Genomic DNA, 15,846 nt, shown 5'->3' on the forward strand with positions numbered 1-15,846 from the left:
ATAATTACATAGTTTTCAAAAAAGTCTAGAATATTCTTATTATATAGCATTGACTGATCAGTTTACATGTATTACTGCACCCTAAAAAAATTGTCGTATCTCACCCCTACTTTCCCCGCGGCCACTTTCTTCCTGTCGTACACGTATCTAAGGCTTTCGGGTCATCATAACTCAGCTGAACACGTCCTCATGAAAAAAATCTTTATTTATGCACGTTGTCGTACACGCATCTAAGGCTTTCGGGTCATCATGACACAGCTGAACACGTCCTCATAAAAAAAAATCTTTATTTATACACATTGTTCATAGCGGCTCAATGTGACTTATATAGGGCAAGCACGATCCATTTGATCGCTTGGTCTCTGTGTTTTGTGCCTCTACTATGACATCTTCATCTACTAACAATAGTATTTCTGCAACCCGTCGTCATTAAATAATGGCAATTTTTTATGCAGCCCGTTTGCACACGCTTTACATCATTAGCAGCAAATCATGCATAATAGTCACCAAACAAATGCAGTCGGATTAGCAGCAGCAGCAGGATTTTAGGATTTTAGTAATTTCATATGGCCATAAGGGAGACTACAGGGCGACTGTAATTATGCACCCTGTTGAAATAAAGTGTTATCTATCTACCTTACATAAATTCAGGGCCGAGCTGGAAGAAATTTCTTAACTGCCCCGCGTGTGAATTCACGGCTCATTACGCATGCAACAATATAGAGATTAATCTGAAATCTACAACTAGCAACGGATTCAGCTTTGGAAAAATAAATTCATTTATTGAATCTTGGGGGGTACGCTTGACTTGACTTGAGTGTAAGTGGCCTCCTGATCCCCTTATCTGGCCGCTAATTCTACTAATACTCCTCCTTGGAGTAAGTGACTCTAAACAACTGGTACGGAAACGTTTAATAATTGGTTACAAACTAACAACAACTTCCTTAATCCCGTCACAGCCCGTCACAACATTTCGGTCGAAGTTTCAGGGCCGAGCTGGAAGAAATTTCTTAACTGCCCCGCGTGTGAATTCACGGCTCATTACGCATGCAACAATATAAAGATTAATCTGAAATCTACAACTAGCAACGGATTCAGCTTTAAAAAAATAAATTCATTTATTGAATCTTGGGGGGTACGCTTGACTTGACTTGAGTGTAAGTGGCCTCCTGATCCCTTTATCTCGCCGCTAATTCTACTAATACTCCTCCTTGGAGTAAGTGACTCTAAACGACTGGTACGGATAATTGGTTACAAACTGACAACAACTTTCTTAATCCCGTCACAACCCGTCACAACATTTCGGTCGAAGTTACAGGGGCATAGCGTGAGATTAGCGTGGAAGAATTGAGAAAAGTTGAAGAAAGAGCTTTATGCTCCGTCATGATTTGAATAAGGTTGAATAAACGAAGGTTAAATAAACAAGTTAAACAAACAAAAAATTCCTTTGTTGAACGAAAATGCTAGAACAAGAAACTTGAACATAAAAACTGGAGTTTCTTCATTTACGGGAAATTTTGTTTTGAGCTCGTACACACTATCGAAGAAAGAGGACGTCATAGAGCTAGGTAAGTTTGTAATAACTTAAACTGCCTTTGCAGCTTTTTACTCGTCAGATTTTATGATATCATATCAAAGTTTTTAAAGCCATTAATTGACGGCATTCAGTCGCCTCACATCAAATTTTTAAAAATTGGGAGCAAACTGATTAAAGGTCCATTTAAAGGGTGATAAATCCCCGCATGAGTTTTTTGTTAATCTGATGTCAGTTTGTTTAGTTTTGTTCTAACTAGAAGTAAAATGAGGATAGAATGGATCTTTTCATAGCCCACAAGTGCAGTACGTCCTATAACAGGCGATGTCAACATTTAAAAAACATCTAATTGCGTTCTTCGTACTGTAAATCTAATCTCAAAATAGTTGGATTTTATAGGGAGTATCTTCTCCGCGACAAATAGAAAGAACATGCCACCACAGTTCCCGCGGGATTCCCCTGCTACGATCGCCAGCCTACCGTGTACATCCCATGTACGAGACCGGATTGTGTGCTCCCGGGTTGTATAAATCTGAAGTTACAGACTATGAACAACAAAACTAGAAAGACAAAGGTACATGGAAATGGGCCTAAATCAAGGTGAGGCTATAGGTATTTCCGGAAAAATTCTGAAGGTACCATCCATTCACCATACTTATACGTCGACATGCAGGTCTTTTTGCTACGAAGGGATTCACAAATCTTATTACTACAATAAAAACTCACGAGTAAATCTTTAGCCTAACAGGTTCTTAAGAGCTAAAATTTGCAATTTAGACCCCCTCTAGATAAGAAGCTCTTTAGCCTAAAATTTGGAGAAAGGTTCTTATTTTCAAAAATCATTTAAAAATATTTACTTAAAGAGAAATGGTATAATACATGTATGATCAATCTGGATGAGTAGTTGCTATATGTCAATTCTAATGTTAAAAATTATGACATGCATGTATATAAAGTTGTTTTGACTCAAGAAATTAAAATTCATGTGAGAATAGATCTCTATTATGGTCATATTAAAATATAAGCAATCATTAGGTATGCAAATTTAAGGGTGCTGATCACTAAAATCTTCTTAGCAACGACATAATTTTTTGCCAGAAATTAAGAACCTATTAAGAACCTAGATAGCCTAAATCTATGTTAACCACCATTAATGTAAAAACCTGTTTAGGCTAACCCTGGAAAATGTAGGTTCATACTCGTGGGTTTTTACTGTATTGCTTTTAGTCGAAAAACAACTATGTTGGTATACCTGTCCTCTCTGCATCCGAAAATGCTGATTCAATAATTTATTTATAGCAGAAAACTATTTTCCCGGAGGAAATTTAACTTTCCGCATTGCCAACGGATTATCTTTATAATACCAAACAATAATTAACAAATTGACTTATTGATGATAAAGTGAAGTCAAAAAGACAATCATTTATTTTTCCGTGTTCGGGAACTTCTGCCAACGTAGCAGGCGCCGATAATCATCTTATTACAGGCCGAGCGCCCTCGAGATTTTTCCTTCGCCTTAAAAAAAAACTGGCGCCTGCCCAATACGCAGAATAGGAATCTTCCAGTTAACGCGTTTATATATTCATTTAAATCACCAGATGCATCGCTCAAAACACAGAGATGGAGTTAACTGCTGCAGGGCAAAGTGCGGCTAGTTTATGGGATCAGGATCTAACAGACATCTTAAGCATTCTGGGCGATGAAAACAACTCCATCTCTTTCAACTTATCAGAGAACGATCTGCGCAGTAACTTTGATGGAGGTGATGGTCAGCTGCTTTCTCCCTCACAATTTACTGGTGAACTGGAGCTAAGAACTCTACAAGATGCCCCAAGTATTCACAACACACCCTCTGATCAAACAAAAGTGCAAAATCAGCCCGTCATGCAGTTTCAGAAAACCCTCAGTCTGGGAACCAAGATGGAATTAAATGACTCTGTGCTGCTGGAAAACGCCGAGCAAGTGGGGATTGGACAAGCCTTTTCAGGCCAAGATACAGGTACTGTCCATATCGACGTCATAGCCAACACCACTCAAGCAACCAACCAATCTCCAAGCAATCGTAACACCCCATACGATATGAATGGTACCGTGCAAAAAACAGGAGCGAGCCCGCGTGGCGTAAAACGCTCCATAGATAATCAGTGTAGATAAATAGAGAGTACTGATAAAAAGGCAATTGGGGATAATACTCAGGCTAGGAAAAAGTTCAGAAATCCTACTCAATCAACAAATAACTTATTTAGGATCCTTGGCTTGATCCTGCAAGCCTTTAAAACTCCGCTGACAAGCGATCTCGAGGAACATTATACACGTGTGCTGAATAGAGCGCTTTTTGAGATCTGCAATGCCCATGATCAATTTTTTCAGCAATCTCAGAGTAACACTTGAATTTGAACTGCGTGCACTTACCTTACTATTTCTCATATGAGGAATCGCTGGTCTCGATTTTACAATAAATTAACCTTTCATGGTCGTAGCCATATTGGATTTCACGCAAATTGTTTACTTTAAAATATGGAATTGCCTTGTACATTAAATTAAAAAACAGTACGGACGAGCTTTAACAAATGCAGCAAAACCGGCCTTGACTCAGGATTCTACCCTCAGACTGAACTGTTCGATTCTTTGTAGTGTTGTATGGGGTAGCTGTGGTAAAACATTCTCTAGTAAGTTACAAAAACCCCAAAATCGTGCACTACAATACAATACAATACAATGTTCTTTATTTTGAGAGGGTAGATACATGATTAATCCAGTAAAGAGTTTTCTAACACATGGCCCTCTGTAATACAGAAAGAAATATATACAAATAAATTTCAAAAATACACACATACAATAATTAATTGAATGTAACATTTAAAATGAAATTAAAATTAACACAATATAAAAAATTAATTAACATAGTTACAAACAATATATCGCAGCAAACTTGGACGATTAGGATAAATAGCAATTGCAGTAAAGCAGGAAACGGCATGCAAAACAGCAAAGTTCTTCGAGATGGGCAACGGAATTGAGTTTTTGAATGAAAAGTTCACGTAGCTTGCGCTTAAAAAAAGCAGAGAAAGAAATCAGAGCATTAGGCGAGACTAGAGGAGTTCTTACAAGCTGTTTGATCTCAAGGGGTAGTGCATTAAAAAGAATAGCAGCTGTAAAGGAGAACATGCACTTGCCGGAGTTTGTTCGGGGCTGAGGGACCACTAAGTTTCCTGATGCGGCACCCCTGGTCATATGAGCACTGTTTGCAGATACAAAGGAGAATTTCTCTTTAAGACATAGAGGGGCTTCAGAATTAAGAAAAATAGACGTCACTGGGGGGCTCGTGTACTCACCTTCTCTAACTATGAAGCTGACGCTCCCCAATTGCTAAAAAAACTAAATTGGGATAACGTAGAGACTTGACGTCAGATTCTTAAAGCAGAAATGGTCTATAAATCCTTAAACGGCTTATCACCGGATTGTAAATTTATTCCACGTAGTGACATCAATAACTTTAGTGACTTGTGAAATCCTGCAAATAAGCTTGCTGTTCCCCTGCCACGTACTAACTATTACAAAAATAGCTTCAGCTATGGTGGTGCGGGCGTTCCCTGGAACAGGCTACCTTCCAATGTTAGGCAGGCAGCCTCGCTAACTTCATTTCGTAACTTACTAAGACATTCCGACACGCCATTCATGTAAAGCAGGCTTTTTCTTTAGGAGTTGTATATAATTAGGTTGCATATAATTTAAGTTAGCTTAACTTAAAGCTTGTAATATTTTTACAAATTTTTACCGCTTGATGTAGCTAGCCTGCGAAGCGCAGACTCATTCCCGGTCGTCGCTTCTCTCCCTCCGAGAAGCGAGGACCGAAAATGCGTCTGCGCTTCGCAGGCTAGATGTAGCCTGCGTGGCAGGCGTTTGAAAGGGGAGGGAAAGGGAGTTGTTTAGGCGCGAGAGAAACGCGAGGGGAACCCCGATCGTCGCGTTTCTCTCGCGCCTAAAACTCCTATATCACGTGTCTTCCGGGGGGCAAGAGGGCTTAAATCAGAGTGCGCGGATATTTCCCATCTACCTTTACACAAAAACATCCATCCGGTTATAAGCCCTCCCCCCTCCCCCCAGTGTAAAGGTATTTGATACTGCCATGATGTTCTGCCACTCCTAAGTGCAAATTGTGAAATGCAACAGAACACTACGTGTGCCGCCCGTGTTTCTGTGAATTAGAAATTCATGGCATTATTAATTCACCTGCAATTATCTAATAGTCATCTTAAGTGAGTAGGTTTTGGGAATGGGTCCTTGATATCATACTTCTCTTACTGACGTCTGGAGCATGCCCTATTTAGAAAATATTGTTGTTTGCAGTAACACTGGGTCATAAAGGGTTATTGCTGATAATAGCATGAATTGAGGGCGAAGTCTTTATTCCGCTAATATCTCTATTCTATTATATTCTATTCTATTTATTTATTTATTTATTTATTTATTTTTTGCTGTTGAGTTTGTATCTTTTTCTGTGCTTTTAGGATATTGCTGGATTTTATTGCGCTTTACCTTAATCTGCGAGGGAATGAACAAGTATTAGTTTTCCATAGTAACGAAACTCATTTAATTTATGATGTCGGAACCTAGTATTATCATTTTAACAACTACCGACCTTTAGATGGTCCAGAAGGCTTTGTTCTAGCAGTACCCCTTGAAGAGCAAAAAATCAAGCGGAGGCACCATGAACGTTATACGTTTACGTGTCTAAAACAGGGGCGGATCCAGGATTCTTTTTAGGAGGGGGTGCACTTGTCTCTTGCTCTACTTCAACACCATATAAACCACATAGTTTTTTTTTGCAGATTACCAGTTGTATTAGAAAACCGCAGGTCATCTCGGGGGGGGGGGGGGTGCGCACCCCCTGCACCCCCCCCCCTAGATCCGCCCCTGTAAAAGCTTTTCACTTATATGAAAACTCATACCATAAAGGTTTAAAAATGTTGAAACTTTTGAAATCTAATATTAAGCAAACCCTTTTTCTTAACTTTGACCATTTTTAGGCTTGTGCCTGCAATGATCCTGGCAGGCATTATACTTTAATAACTACAGATAAAAAATGGCGCTCCAGTTTAAAAACTCAGTTATTCCAAGATAAACTTAATGGACTGCATCAGCGCCTAAAAAATGATCTTGAGTGAAAACAAAAGAAGCTAAAATCTTTATTTTTAGAAAATAATCACCCAACATACATGGACCATCTTCTTGACCTCTAAATGTATGTCTTAGTGCGGAAAAAGTAAGATTTGCTCAGTAAAAGTTTAGAACGCTCCACGCGCGGCATAGTGACCGACGCGCGACAAAGAAAACCCCTGTTGTTCAAGCAAACTCTAAGGTCACGTTTCGCATTATCACGAGTTTATAAGTCGTGTTTATTTCATACAATCGAGAGAGTCTTTCTAGAGTGCTTGCTGCCGCCTTTTCTTGCATAGACCATTTTCATGACCGCTAAATGTCTCAGTGCGGCGGAAAAAATACAATTTTAGAACGCTCCATGCCCGGCATATTGACCAATGCGCGACAAGAAAAGAAGAAAAAACCCTGTTGTTCAAGTAAACTCTAAGGTCACGTCTCACATTATTACGAGTTTCTAAGTCGTGTTTATTTCAAACATTTAAGAAAGTCTTTCTAGACTGTTTGCAGCCCGCCTTTTCTCTTAAAATCTGTTTAGTTCTTATTCGAACTCGCGAGATTGTAAACAACGACTTTACAATAGAGAATTTACCCTGGGTGCCAGAGACTTTCCATGCCCGCGCTTTCCGTCAGTTATCGGCCAAAGCTTTTCAGTGAAATCAGTTAAGGTCGAGATGCCCTCGTTTAGCCTTGAAGTTCGCGGCTTCGCCTCTCGACTGCAAGGTTTACGCCTTGCGTAACTTTGTAAAGAAAGATAATAGACTGCTCGTAGTTTATAGTCGTTCAGGCAACGAGGTAGTTTCGAAAACGAAACACTCGAAAACGAAGACCGAAGCACGAAGCACCCAAAACTCGAAACCTGTGTGCCCTTTAAAATCACGAGACAGTCCCTTAATTGTCAAGTGACCAATGCTGATACAGCAGGATAACGAATAGACTGTAGTTCAAAACTATTCAAGTAGAACTGCGAGGTGTTGCTCTGTTAGACGTGATCAAAGTGTATTACTGGCTGCCGTTTTCACTAGGCCAACATACTAGCTGAACATTCTTTCTACGTTTTTCTTTACAAAACTAGGTAAACGTGTCATACGTTCTGGTCAAAATCATGACAATAAAATTGCACAACAAGTCAATTTTAATCCAACTGCAGCAAATATTATGGACATCATTGTGTATTTTTGTCATCAATAAACAATACTTTTTTTAGCGTGTTAGTAATTATTTTTAGCAACAAGAGTTATTTTTGTTTTAATTATAGGAATACTTTTTTCATTCATGCCATGAATTATTTTTCAGTGTTACTTCGAATTATTTTTCTATATGTGCTTTGAGAATTATTTTTTCATTGGGCCAAGAATTATTTTTCGCGGTATCGCGAATTTATTTTTGGGCCTACAATGCTCATGGTATGGATGAAAAAAAGTATTAGTATAATTAAAACAAAAATAACTTATGTTGCTAAAAATAATTACTAACATGCTGAAAAAGGTATTGTTTATTGATGACAAAAATAGGCAACAGGTCCACAATATTGGCTGCGTGGGATTAAAATTGACTTGTTGTGCAATGTTATTGTCATGATTTTGACCAGAACGGGCCTCCATAGAAAACAGATGTCACGTTTACCTAGTTTTGTAAAGAAAAACGTAGAAAGAAGTCGTCACTTTTTTAATTTAGTCAGGGCGGCGGAAATGCATTTGCAACACCTTGCAGTTCTACTTGAATAGTTTTGAACTACAGTCTATTCGTTATCCTGCTGTATCAGCATTGGTCACTTGACAAGGGACTGTCTCGTGATTTTAAAGGGCACACAGGTTTCGAGTTTTGGATGCTTCGTTTTCGAGTTTTAGGTACTTCGTTTTCGAGATTTGGGTGCTTTAGGTGCTTCGTTTTCGAGTTTTGGGTGCTTCGTGCTTGGGTCTTCGTTTCGAGTGCTTCGTTTTCGAAACTACCAGGCAACGAATACATTTCTCTTGTAACAAAAAGGCCTTCCGTTGGCAAAATAAGGCCTGGTTCAAACGTCGAATGTCACATGTGCCGAACTTAACGCGAGAGTTAAATGCATGTGAGGTGCGACGTTTGAATCAATTAAATTCGACTGTTTCAATTAAATGCAACGTTTGCCGTATCTGCGACTGAAACAGTCGAAGATTCGACTTAGGTTCGACTTTTGATTCAAACGTCGCATTTCACATGTGCCGAACTTAATGAATGAATTTTAGTAAATTATTATGAAATTCGACGTTTGAACGTTTGAACCGGGCCTTTGGCCCGGTTCAAACGTCGAATTTCACATGTGCCGAACTTAACGCAAGAGTTAAATGCATGTGAAGTGCGACGTTTGAATCAATTAAATTCGACTGTTTCAATTAAATGCGACGTTTGCCGTATCTGCGACTGAAACAGTCGAAGATTCGACTGAGGTTCGACTTTTGATTCAAACGTCGCATTTCACATGTGCCGAACTTAATGAATGAATTTTAGTAAATTATTATTATATTACTGAGAATATTGACAGCGAAGAGAGTTAAATTCGACAGAGTTCAGTGAGATAAATTCGACGTTTGAATCAAATGCCGTATTTAACTATTTTAGTCGACTAAAATAGCAATTAAATTCGGCACATGTGAAATTCGACGTTTGAACTGGGCCTAAATATTGTACTAAAAAATTTTGCGTAAACCCACGCAAACTTAGGCCCAGTTCAAAAGTCGAATTTCACATGTGCCGAATTTAATTGCTATTTTAGTCGACTAAAATAGTTAAATACGGCATTTGATTCAAACGTCGAATTTATCTCACTGAACTGTGTCGAATTTAACTCTCTTCGCTGTCAATATTCTCAGTAATATAATAATAATTTACTAAAATTCATTCATTAAGTTCGGCACATGTGAAATGCGACGTTTGAATCAAAAGTCGAACCTAAGTCGAATCTTCGACTGTTTCTGTCGCAGATACGGCAAACGTCGCATTTAATTTAAACAGTCGAATTTAATTGATTCGTCGCACTTCACATGCATTTAACTCTCGCGTTAAGTTCGGCACATGTGAAATTCGACGTTTGAACCGGGCCTAAATGACTAACTGACTAACTGACTGTTTTCGGAATAATTGTTACGAAGTGCACTTAGTTTTCCTTGCTTTTAGCCAAATCTTACACACACAAGAAAAAATAGCTTTTTAACTCGGCATTTGCAGCTCACACGCAAATTGTTCGCACGCGTTTTACTCGCCGTTTGTCGCGGGTTGCTTTGAAATCGAAAGGTCCCACGAGTTTTTTTTCTGTGTTTCCATTGAGTTCAATGAATCAAATTTCTAATTAATTTGGTTAAGCTGTCAAGCGATGACTTGAGAATAAAATGAAACATTCAGTCGTGATGATATTCTATGAGTTGTCAACACGTCTTTCGGTTTCACATCGCGCAATCGGTCATTTCAAATGACCGACTTCGCCGATTAACCGAACAGCGGGAGACGGCTATCTATTACGTTGTCCAAAAGATAGGCTCGACTTCCGTCGCTGTCTCAGTCCTGTCTGGGGGAGGGGCGAGGCTCAATTCCCGAACAATGGCTGGTAATCAAGACCACCAAGAGAGAGCTTTATCCTCTCTTGGTTGGTCGGGCAAGAACAGATCTGAAGGTTAAATAAAGATGTTAAGTAACAAACTAAAAATTTCTTTGTCGAGCGAAAATGCTAGAAAAATAAACTTGTACATAAAACTGGAGTTTCTTCATTTACGGGAAATTTGGTTTTGAGCTCGTGCACACTATCGAAGAAAGAATTGAAGACGTCATAGAGCTAGGTAAGTTTATAATAACTTAAACTGTCTTTGCAGCTTATCAGCTCAAAGTTTTTAAAGCCGTCAATTGACAGTATTCAGTACCCCTGGTATCAAAATTAAATTGGGAACAAACTGATTAAAGGTCCATTTAAAGGGTAATAAATCCCCTCATGAGTGTTTTGATAATGTGATGTCGGTTTGTTTAGTTTGGTTGCAGAGGAGGATCGAATAGTATCCCATGATGCATTTTTCCAGAAGCATCACGCAATATCGCAGTCATAGCAGATTCCATCTTGAAATAAGGTCGTTTTCTCGTCGGCTGTTTTCTCATTCGATTTCCAGTAAAAGTAAAAAAATTACATTATTTCGTTATTTGACATGATTTCTCCGATTTGCAATGGCTTAAGAACGAAGTTTCCACTTAGAAACATTTATTTTCACGGTTTCAATTAGTCTTCCGATCACAAAGTGTTCAGTGACCCACAACTATATGTTGAAATCTTCCAAATGTGGACCTCACGCCAGCAAAATGAAGTCCTGAATATTGTACAGGCCAAGAAGTACCCAGAAGTACCCACATTTTAAAGACTTTTTCGTCGACCAAAGATGGCTGAAATTTCGAATCTTTTATCACATTTCAACGCCATGTGTCATAATATATGTGAAAAGCCTGATGAAGGCTACAATCTGTTGGACACTTTTGAGAGCGCTTTATGCCGAAGCAATCACTTTGTATTTTCAAAGAGGTTATTTTTAAAAGGAATTTGACTATAATTATTTTAATTCGAAGAAGGAGCGGTGTATAACGGTGTGTTTCAGTGTGGAAAGAACCCAAAGAAAGGTACCACGCAGCATGCAAGCCGGCACAACGTAAACTGAAGCCTGCTCAGAATTTGAAAAAGAAACATCAGAAACTTTATTTATTCAAAAGAACAGATCAGTATTCTGGCCAGGAAATTTCTTTGAAGATTGCTTGAGTCAGTACCGGGTAGACTGTGCTTCAGAGAATTGTTTGTCGCATCGATAGGTTAAATTTTATTTTATCATTGTAAACTTCAGCTCCTTTGAGCGCGATACTGTAATAAATTCTCCTTTGGTAATTAGCTTCACAGCATAGCGGATGTTTTGTTGGAACCACTTTATATATCAGTCATAGTTTTGGTTCTCCTCTGGCCTGGGTTCTCCTAGTGAACCTAGCGAAGCTTATCAGTTGCGAGTCTTATAATTTGTGTTTACAGTGCGACCGAGCGCGGCACAAGCAGTTCTCGACAGATCAGTGAAATACATGTAAAACCCTTCTCAGTCAAAGCAACGCTGAAATTCTCCTTTAAAGCACAGTGAATATAAACCAACTCGATAATCTCAAAAGCAGAAGCTGCTGCACCGAAACATGTTTGGAAACCATCCACATCGAGCACTGCGATCGATGTTCACTTCGCGCGTGCTGAAGATTACGGATCATGATGTGTCGCGTACGCAGTGATAATATAACATGAATCGAGGTGCATCATGGGATACTATTCGATCGTCGTCTGGTTTGGTTGTAACTAGACGTAAAATGAAGATAGAATGGATCTTTCCATAGCCCACGGTCAAGTGCACTACTTCCTATGACAGGCGATGTTAACATTTAAAACATATTGTAATTGCGTTCTTAGTACTGTAAATCTAATCTCAAAACAGTTTGACTTTATAGGGAGTATGTTCTCCGCGACAAATAGAAAGAACATGCCACCACGGTTCCCGCGGGATTCCCCTGCTACGATACGCCAGCCTACCGTACACGTCCCATGTACGAGACCGGATTGTGTGCTCCCGGGTTGTATAAATCTGAAGTTACAGACTATGAATAACGAAACTAGAAAGACAAAGATGCACGGAAGTGGGTCTAAATCAAGGTGAGGCTAAGTATTTCAAGAAATGTTCTGAAGGTAGCATGCATTCATCAAACTTATACGACGACATGCAGGTCTGTTTGCTACGAAGGGATTCACGTACGACTCTTATTACTATTGCTTTTAGTTGAAAAACAATTATGTTGGTGTACCTGTCCTCTGTATACCTGCAATGCATCCAAAAATTCTGATTCAATAATTAAGTCATATCAGAAAACCATTTTCGCGGGGGATATTTAACTTTCCGCATAGCTCTATCACAATGCGTCAAGACACGTGACCATTTGCACAGGTAGCCCAGGTTCACAAGTAAGTCGATGCCAAAGAAGGACACAGCAGAGTAAAACTCGCTGGAATCGCTCTGAAACTGTGAAAAACACCAAAAACGTGCAATAAGTAATACATAGGGACCATAAGGACGTACTAAACTTTCCACACAAACCCTTTTAATTTATTCTACACAACCAGCGATGCTCGGGTGAACTTTGGTAAGTAAGATGCGACTTCCGAAGTTTCGCAATCTACAGTTGAGGTCGAGGCCTAACATGTCTGTGTTTTTTTAAAAGTCATAACATTGTCTAAGTGTTGTGAGTCCACGACCCTCAGCTAAGAGGGAAAATAAATTACGAGAAAGACAATCATTTACTTTTCCGTGTTCGGGAACTTCTGCCAACGTAGCAGGCGCCGATAATCATCTTATTACAGGCGCGCGCCTTCGAGAATTTTCTTTCGCCCTAAAACAACTGGCGCCTGCCCGGTACGCAGAATCGGAATCTTCCACTTAACGTGTTTATATATTCATTTAAATCACCAGATGCATCGCTCAAAACACAGAGATGGAGTTAACTGCTGCAGGGCAAAGTGCGGCTAGTTTATGGAATCAGGATCTAACAGACATCTTAAGCATTCTGGGCGATGAAAACAACTCCATCTCTTTCAACTTATCAGAAAACGATCAGCTCAGTATCCTTGATGGAGGTGATGGCCAGGTGTTTTCTCCCTCACAATTTACTGGTGAACTGGAGCTAAGAACTCTACAGGATGCCCCAAGTATTCACAACACACCCACTGATCAAACAAAAGTGCAAAATCAGCCCGTCATGCAGTTTCACAGAACCCTCAGTCTGGCAACCAAGATGGAATCGTATGACTCTGTGCTGCTCAAAAACGAGCAAGTGGGGATTGAACAAGCCTTTTTAGGCAAAGATACAGGTACTGTCCAAAACGGTGGCACTGAGAATTCAACAGGAGCAACCCCGCGTGGTGTAAAACGCCCCGTAGATAATCAGTATAGAGAAGTAGAGAGTACTAAGAAAGAGACAACTGGGGGCAATACTCATGCTAGAAAAAAGCTAAGAAATCCTACTCAATCAACAAACAACTTATTTAGGATCCTTGGCTTGATCCTGCAAGCCTTTAAAACTCCGCTGACAAGCGATCTCGAGGAATATTATATACGTGTGCTTAATAGAGCGCTTTTTGAGATCCGCAATGCCCATGATCAATTTTTGCAGCAATCTCAGGGTAACACTTAAATTTGAACTGCGTGTACTTACCCTACTATTTCTCATAGAAGGAATCGCTCGTCTCGATTTTACGATAAATTAACCTTTCAATCGTAACCATGTTAGATTTCACGCAATTTTTTTACAGTAGAGAAGAGCTGTAACAAGTGCAGCAAAACCTTGACTCAGGATTCTACCCTCAGACTGAACTGTTCGATTCTGTTGCAAGTAGAAGTGAATTAGGACGATTTTCATTAATTATTTATATTTACAAAAACATCCTTTATTACGTATTGTATCTTCTGCGTAAAAACGAGGATACTATTGTTAAACTGAGCCTTTCGTACCTCGCTAGAACTTCACTGTAATGGTAAAAATAGCTTTTACCATAATCTTATGAAAATATCTGAATATTATGACCTGCCCGATTTTGATCCTAATAATTTGAGTGAAGCTAAGATCAGACACTATATGGATATAATAAAACAAAAATATATTACATATTGGCAACATACAATCCTTCATTCCAAGAAACTACAATTTTACAGCTTATTTAAATATGATTATTAAATTTCAAGTTATCTAGACTTAATCAGAAATTCAACCAATAGGAAAGACTTAGTGAACATTCGTATAAGTAACCACAAACTCTTGATTGAAACTGGAAGATATCATCAAACTTCCCGCAACGATAGATTTTGCTCTATTTGTAACTCTGGTATAATTGAAAACGAATTTCATTTTCTCTTCCATTGTCCAAAATATTCAATCCCAAGGGAGAAATTGTACAATCAAATCCAACAAACTGTTGTCGACGTTAATCAGCTATCTTACACAGAATAAATAATTACATTGATGAATTCACAGAATTTTTCCGTAAATTCACATTTGTTGAAATTTGTCTCATTATGTAATGACTTACGTACTAATTTGTTATCAAATCATGTAGCCTCCGCGCAGACGTCCTTTGGGGTTCGTTCGTCACGCAATCATTGGGGAGAAGTGAATGCGTGACGAACGAACCCCAAAGGACGTCTGCGAGGCTAACGTCTGCTAAACACAGCCGACATTTACGTTCTTCTTTGTTTGAATAAGCCAATAAGCGGTTAGTTATTGTGTCATGATCAGCCAATATCGAGCTGTGATACAAGTGAAACGGCACCTACGAATTATTTCTCAGTTTTTTAGAGGAATGTTTACTCTATGCCTATGCATGGATGAGACTCCCAAGAAAGTTGTAAGAAGCGAATTTTTTTGTTTTCTCTGCAGCTGTAATTTTAGGAAAGGACCAAGTTCGTGTGTTTAGAAAAAGCGCAGTCGACATCGCAAGGCTCATCAAACGTGCTCTGGACGTTGATGTGTCTTTGTATTCTTCAAGTGAATTATTTATTTGCACAGCTATCTTCTCCCTGAGACAATTCAAACGTTTTGAAAAAAATCTCAGAAATGATGCAATAAAGCTGTCGTCAGCTGTATAGTTTTTTCGGAAGTTGTTATTTTCTTTGAAAGACTTCAGACAACAGTCTCCCACACGAGCGCGGAGCGGTTTTCAGCGCGGTCGAAAACAATTACTATTAACTCTGTATATATTCGAAGTATTAAGAAAAGAGAACAACTAAACGTGTATAGGGAAGATTTTCAATTCATTCTGTGAAAACAAGGGCCGTTTCCTTTTTTGCGAAATGTAATTCCACCAAGGTCATGGGTCGTGGACCAAGGATTTGGTTATATTATTTCAAGAGTCGGTAAAACAAAAAATTTGAAGTCTACAGCAATGTGCTTTCAACGGCAGAAAAAGGTTTATCTGAAAACTTGTTCTGCAAAAAGGCACGTCTTCCCGTTGCATTTTATTTATTCACAAGCTAAGTAAACATGACCACGGTGCCGCCGAAGTCCAAACTTCAAGCTAGAGCGACAAATTAACCTACCTCTCAGGTAAATTAAGGCATGGGTCCCAAATGATTCAG

The sequence above is a fragment of the Porites lutea genome, chromosome 9, assembly GCF_958299795.1.
Source record: "Porites lutea chromosome 9, jaPorLute2.1, whole genome shotgun sequence".
Lineage (NCBI taxonomy): Eukaryota > Metazoa > Cnidaria > Anthozoa > Scleractinia > Poritidae > Porites > Porites lutea.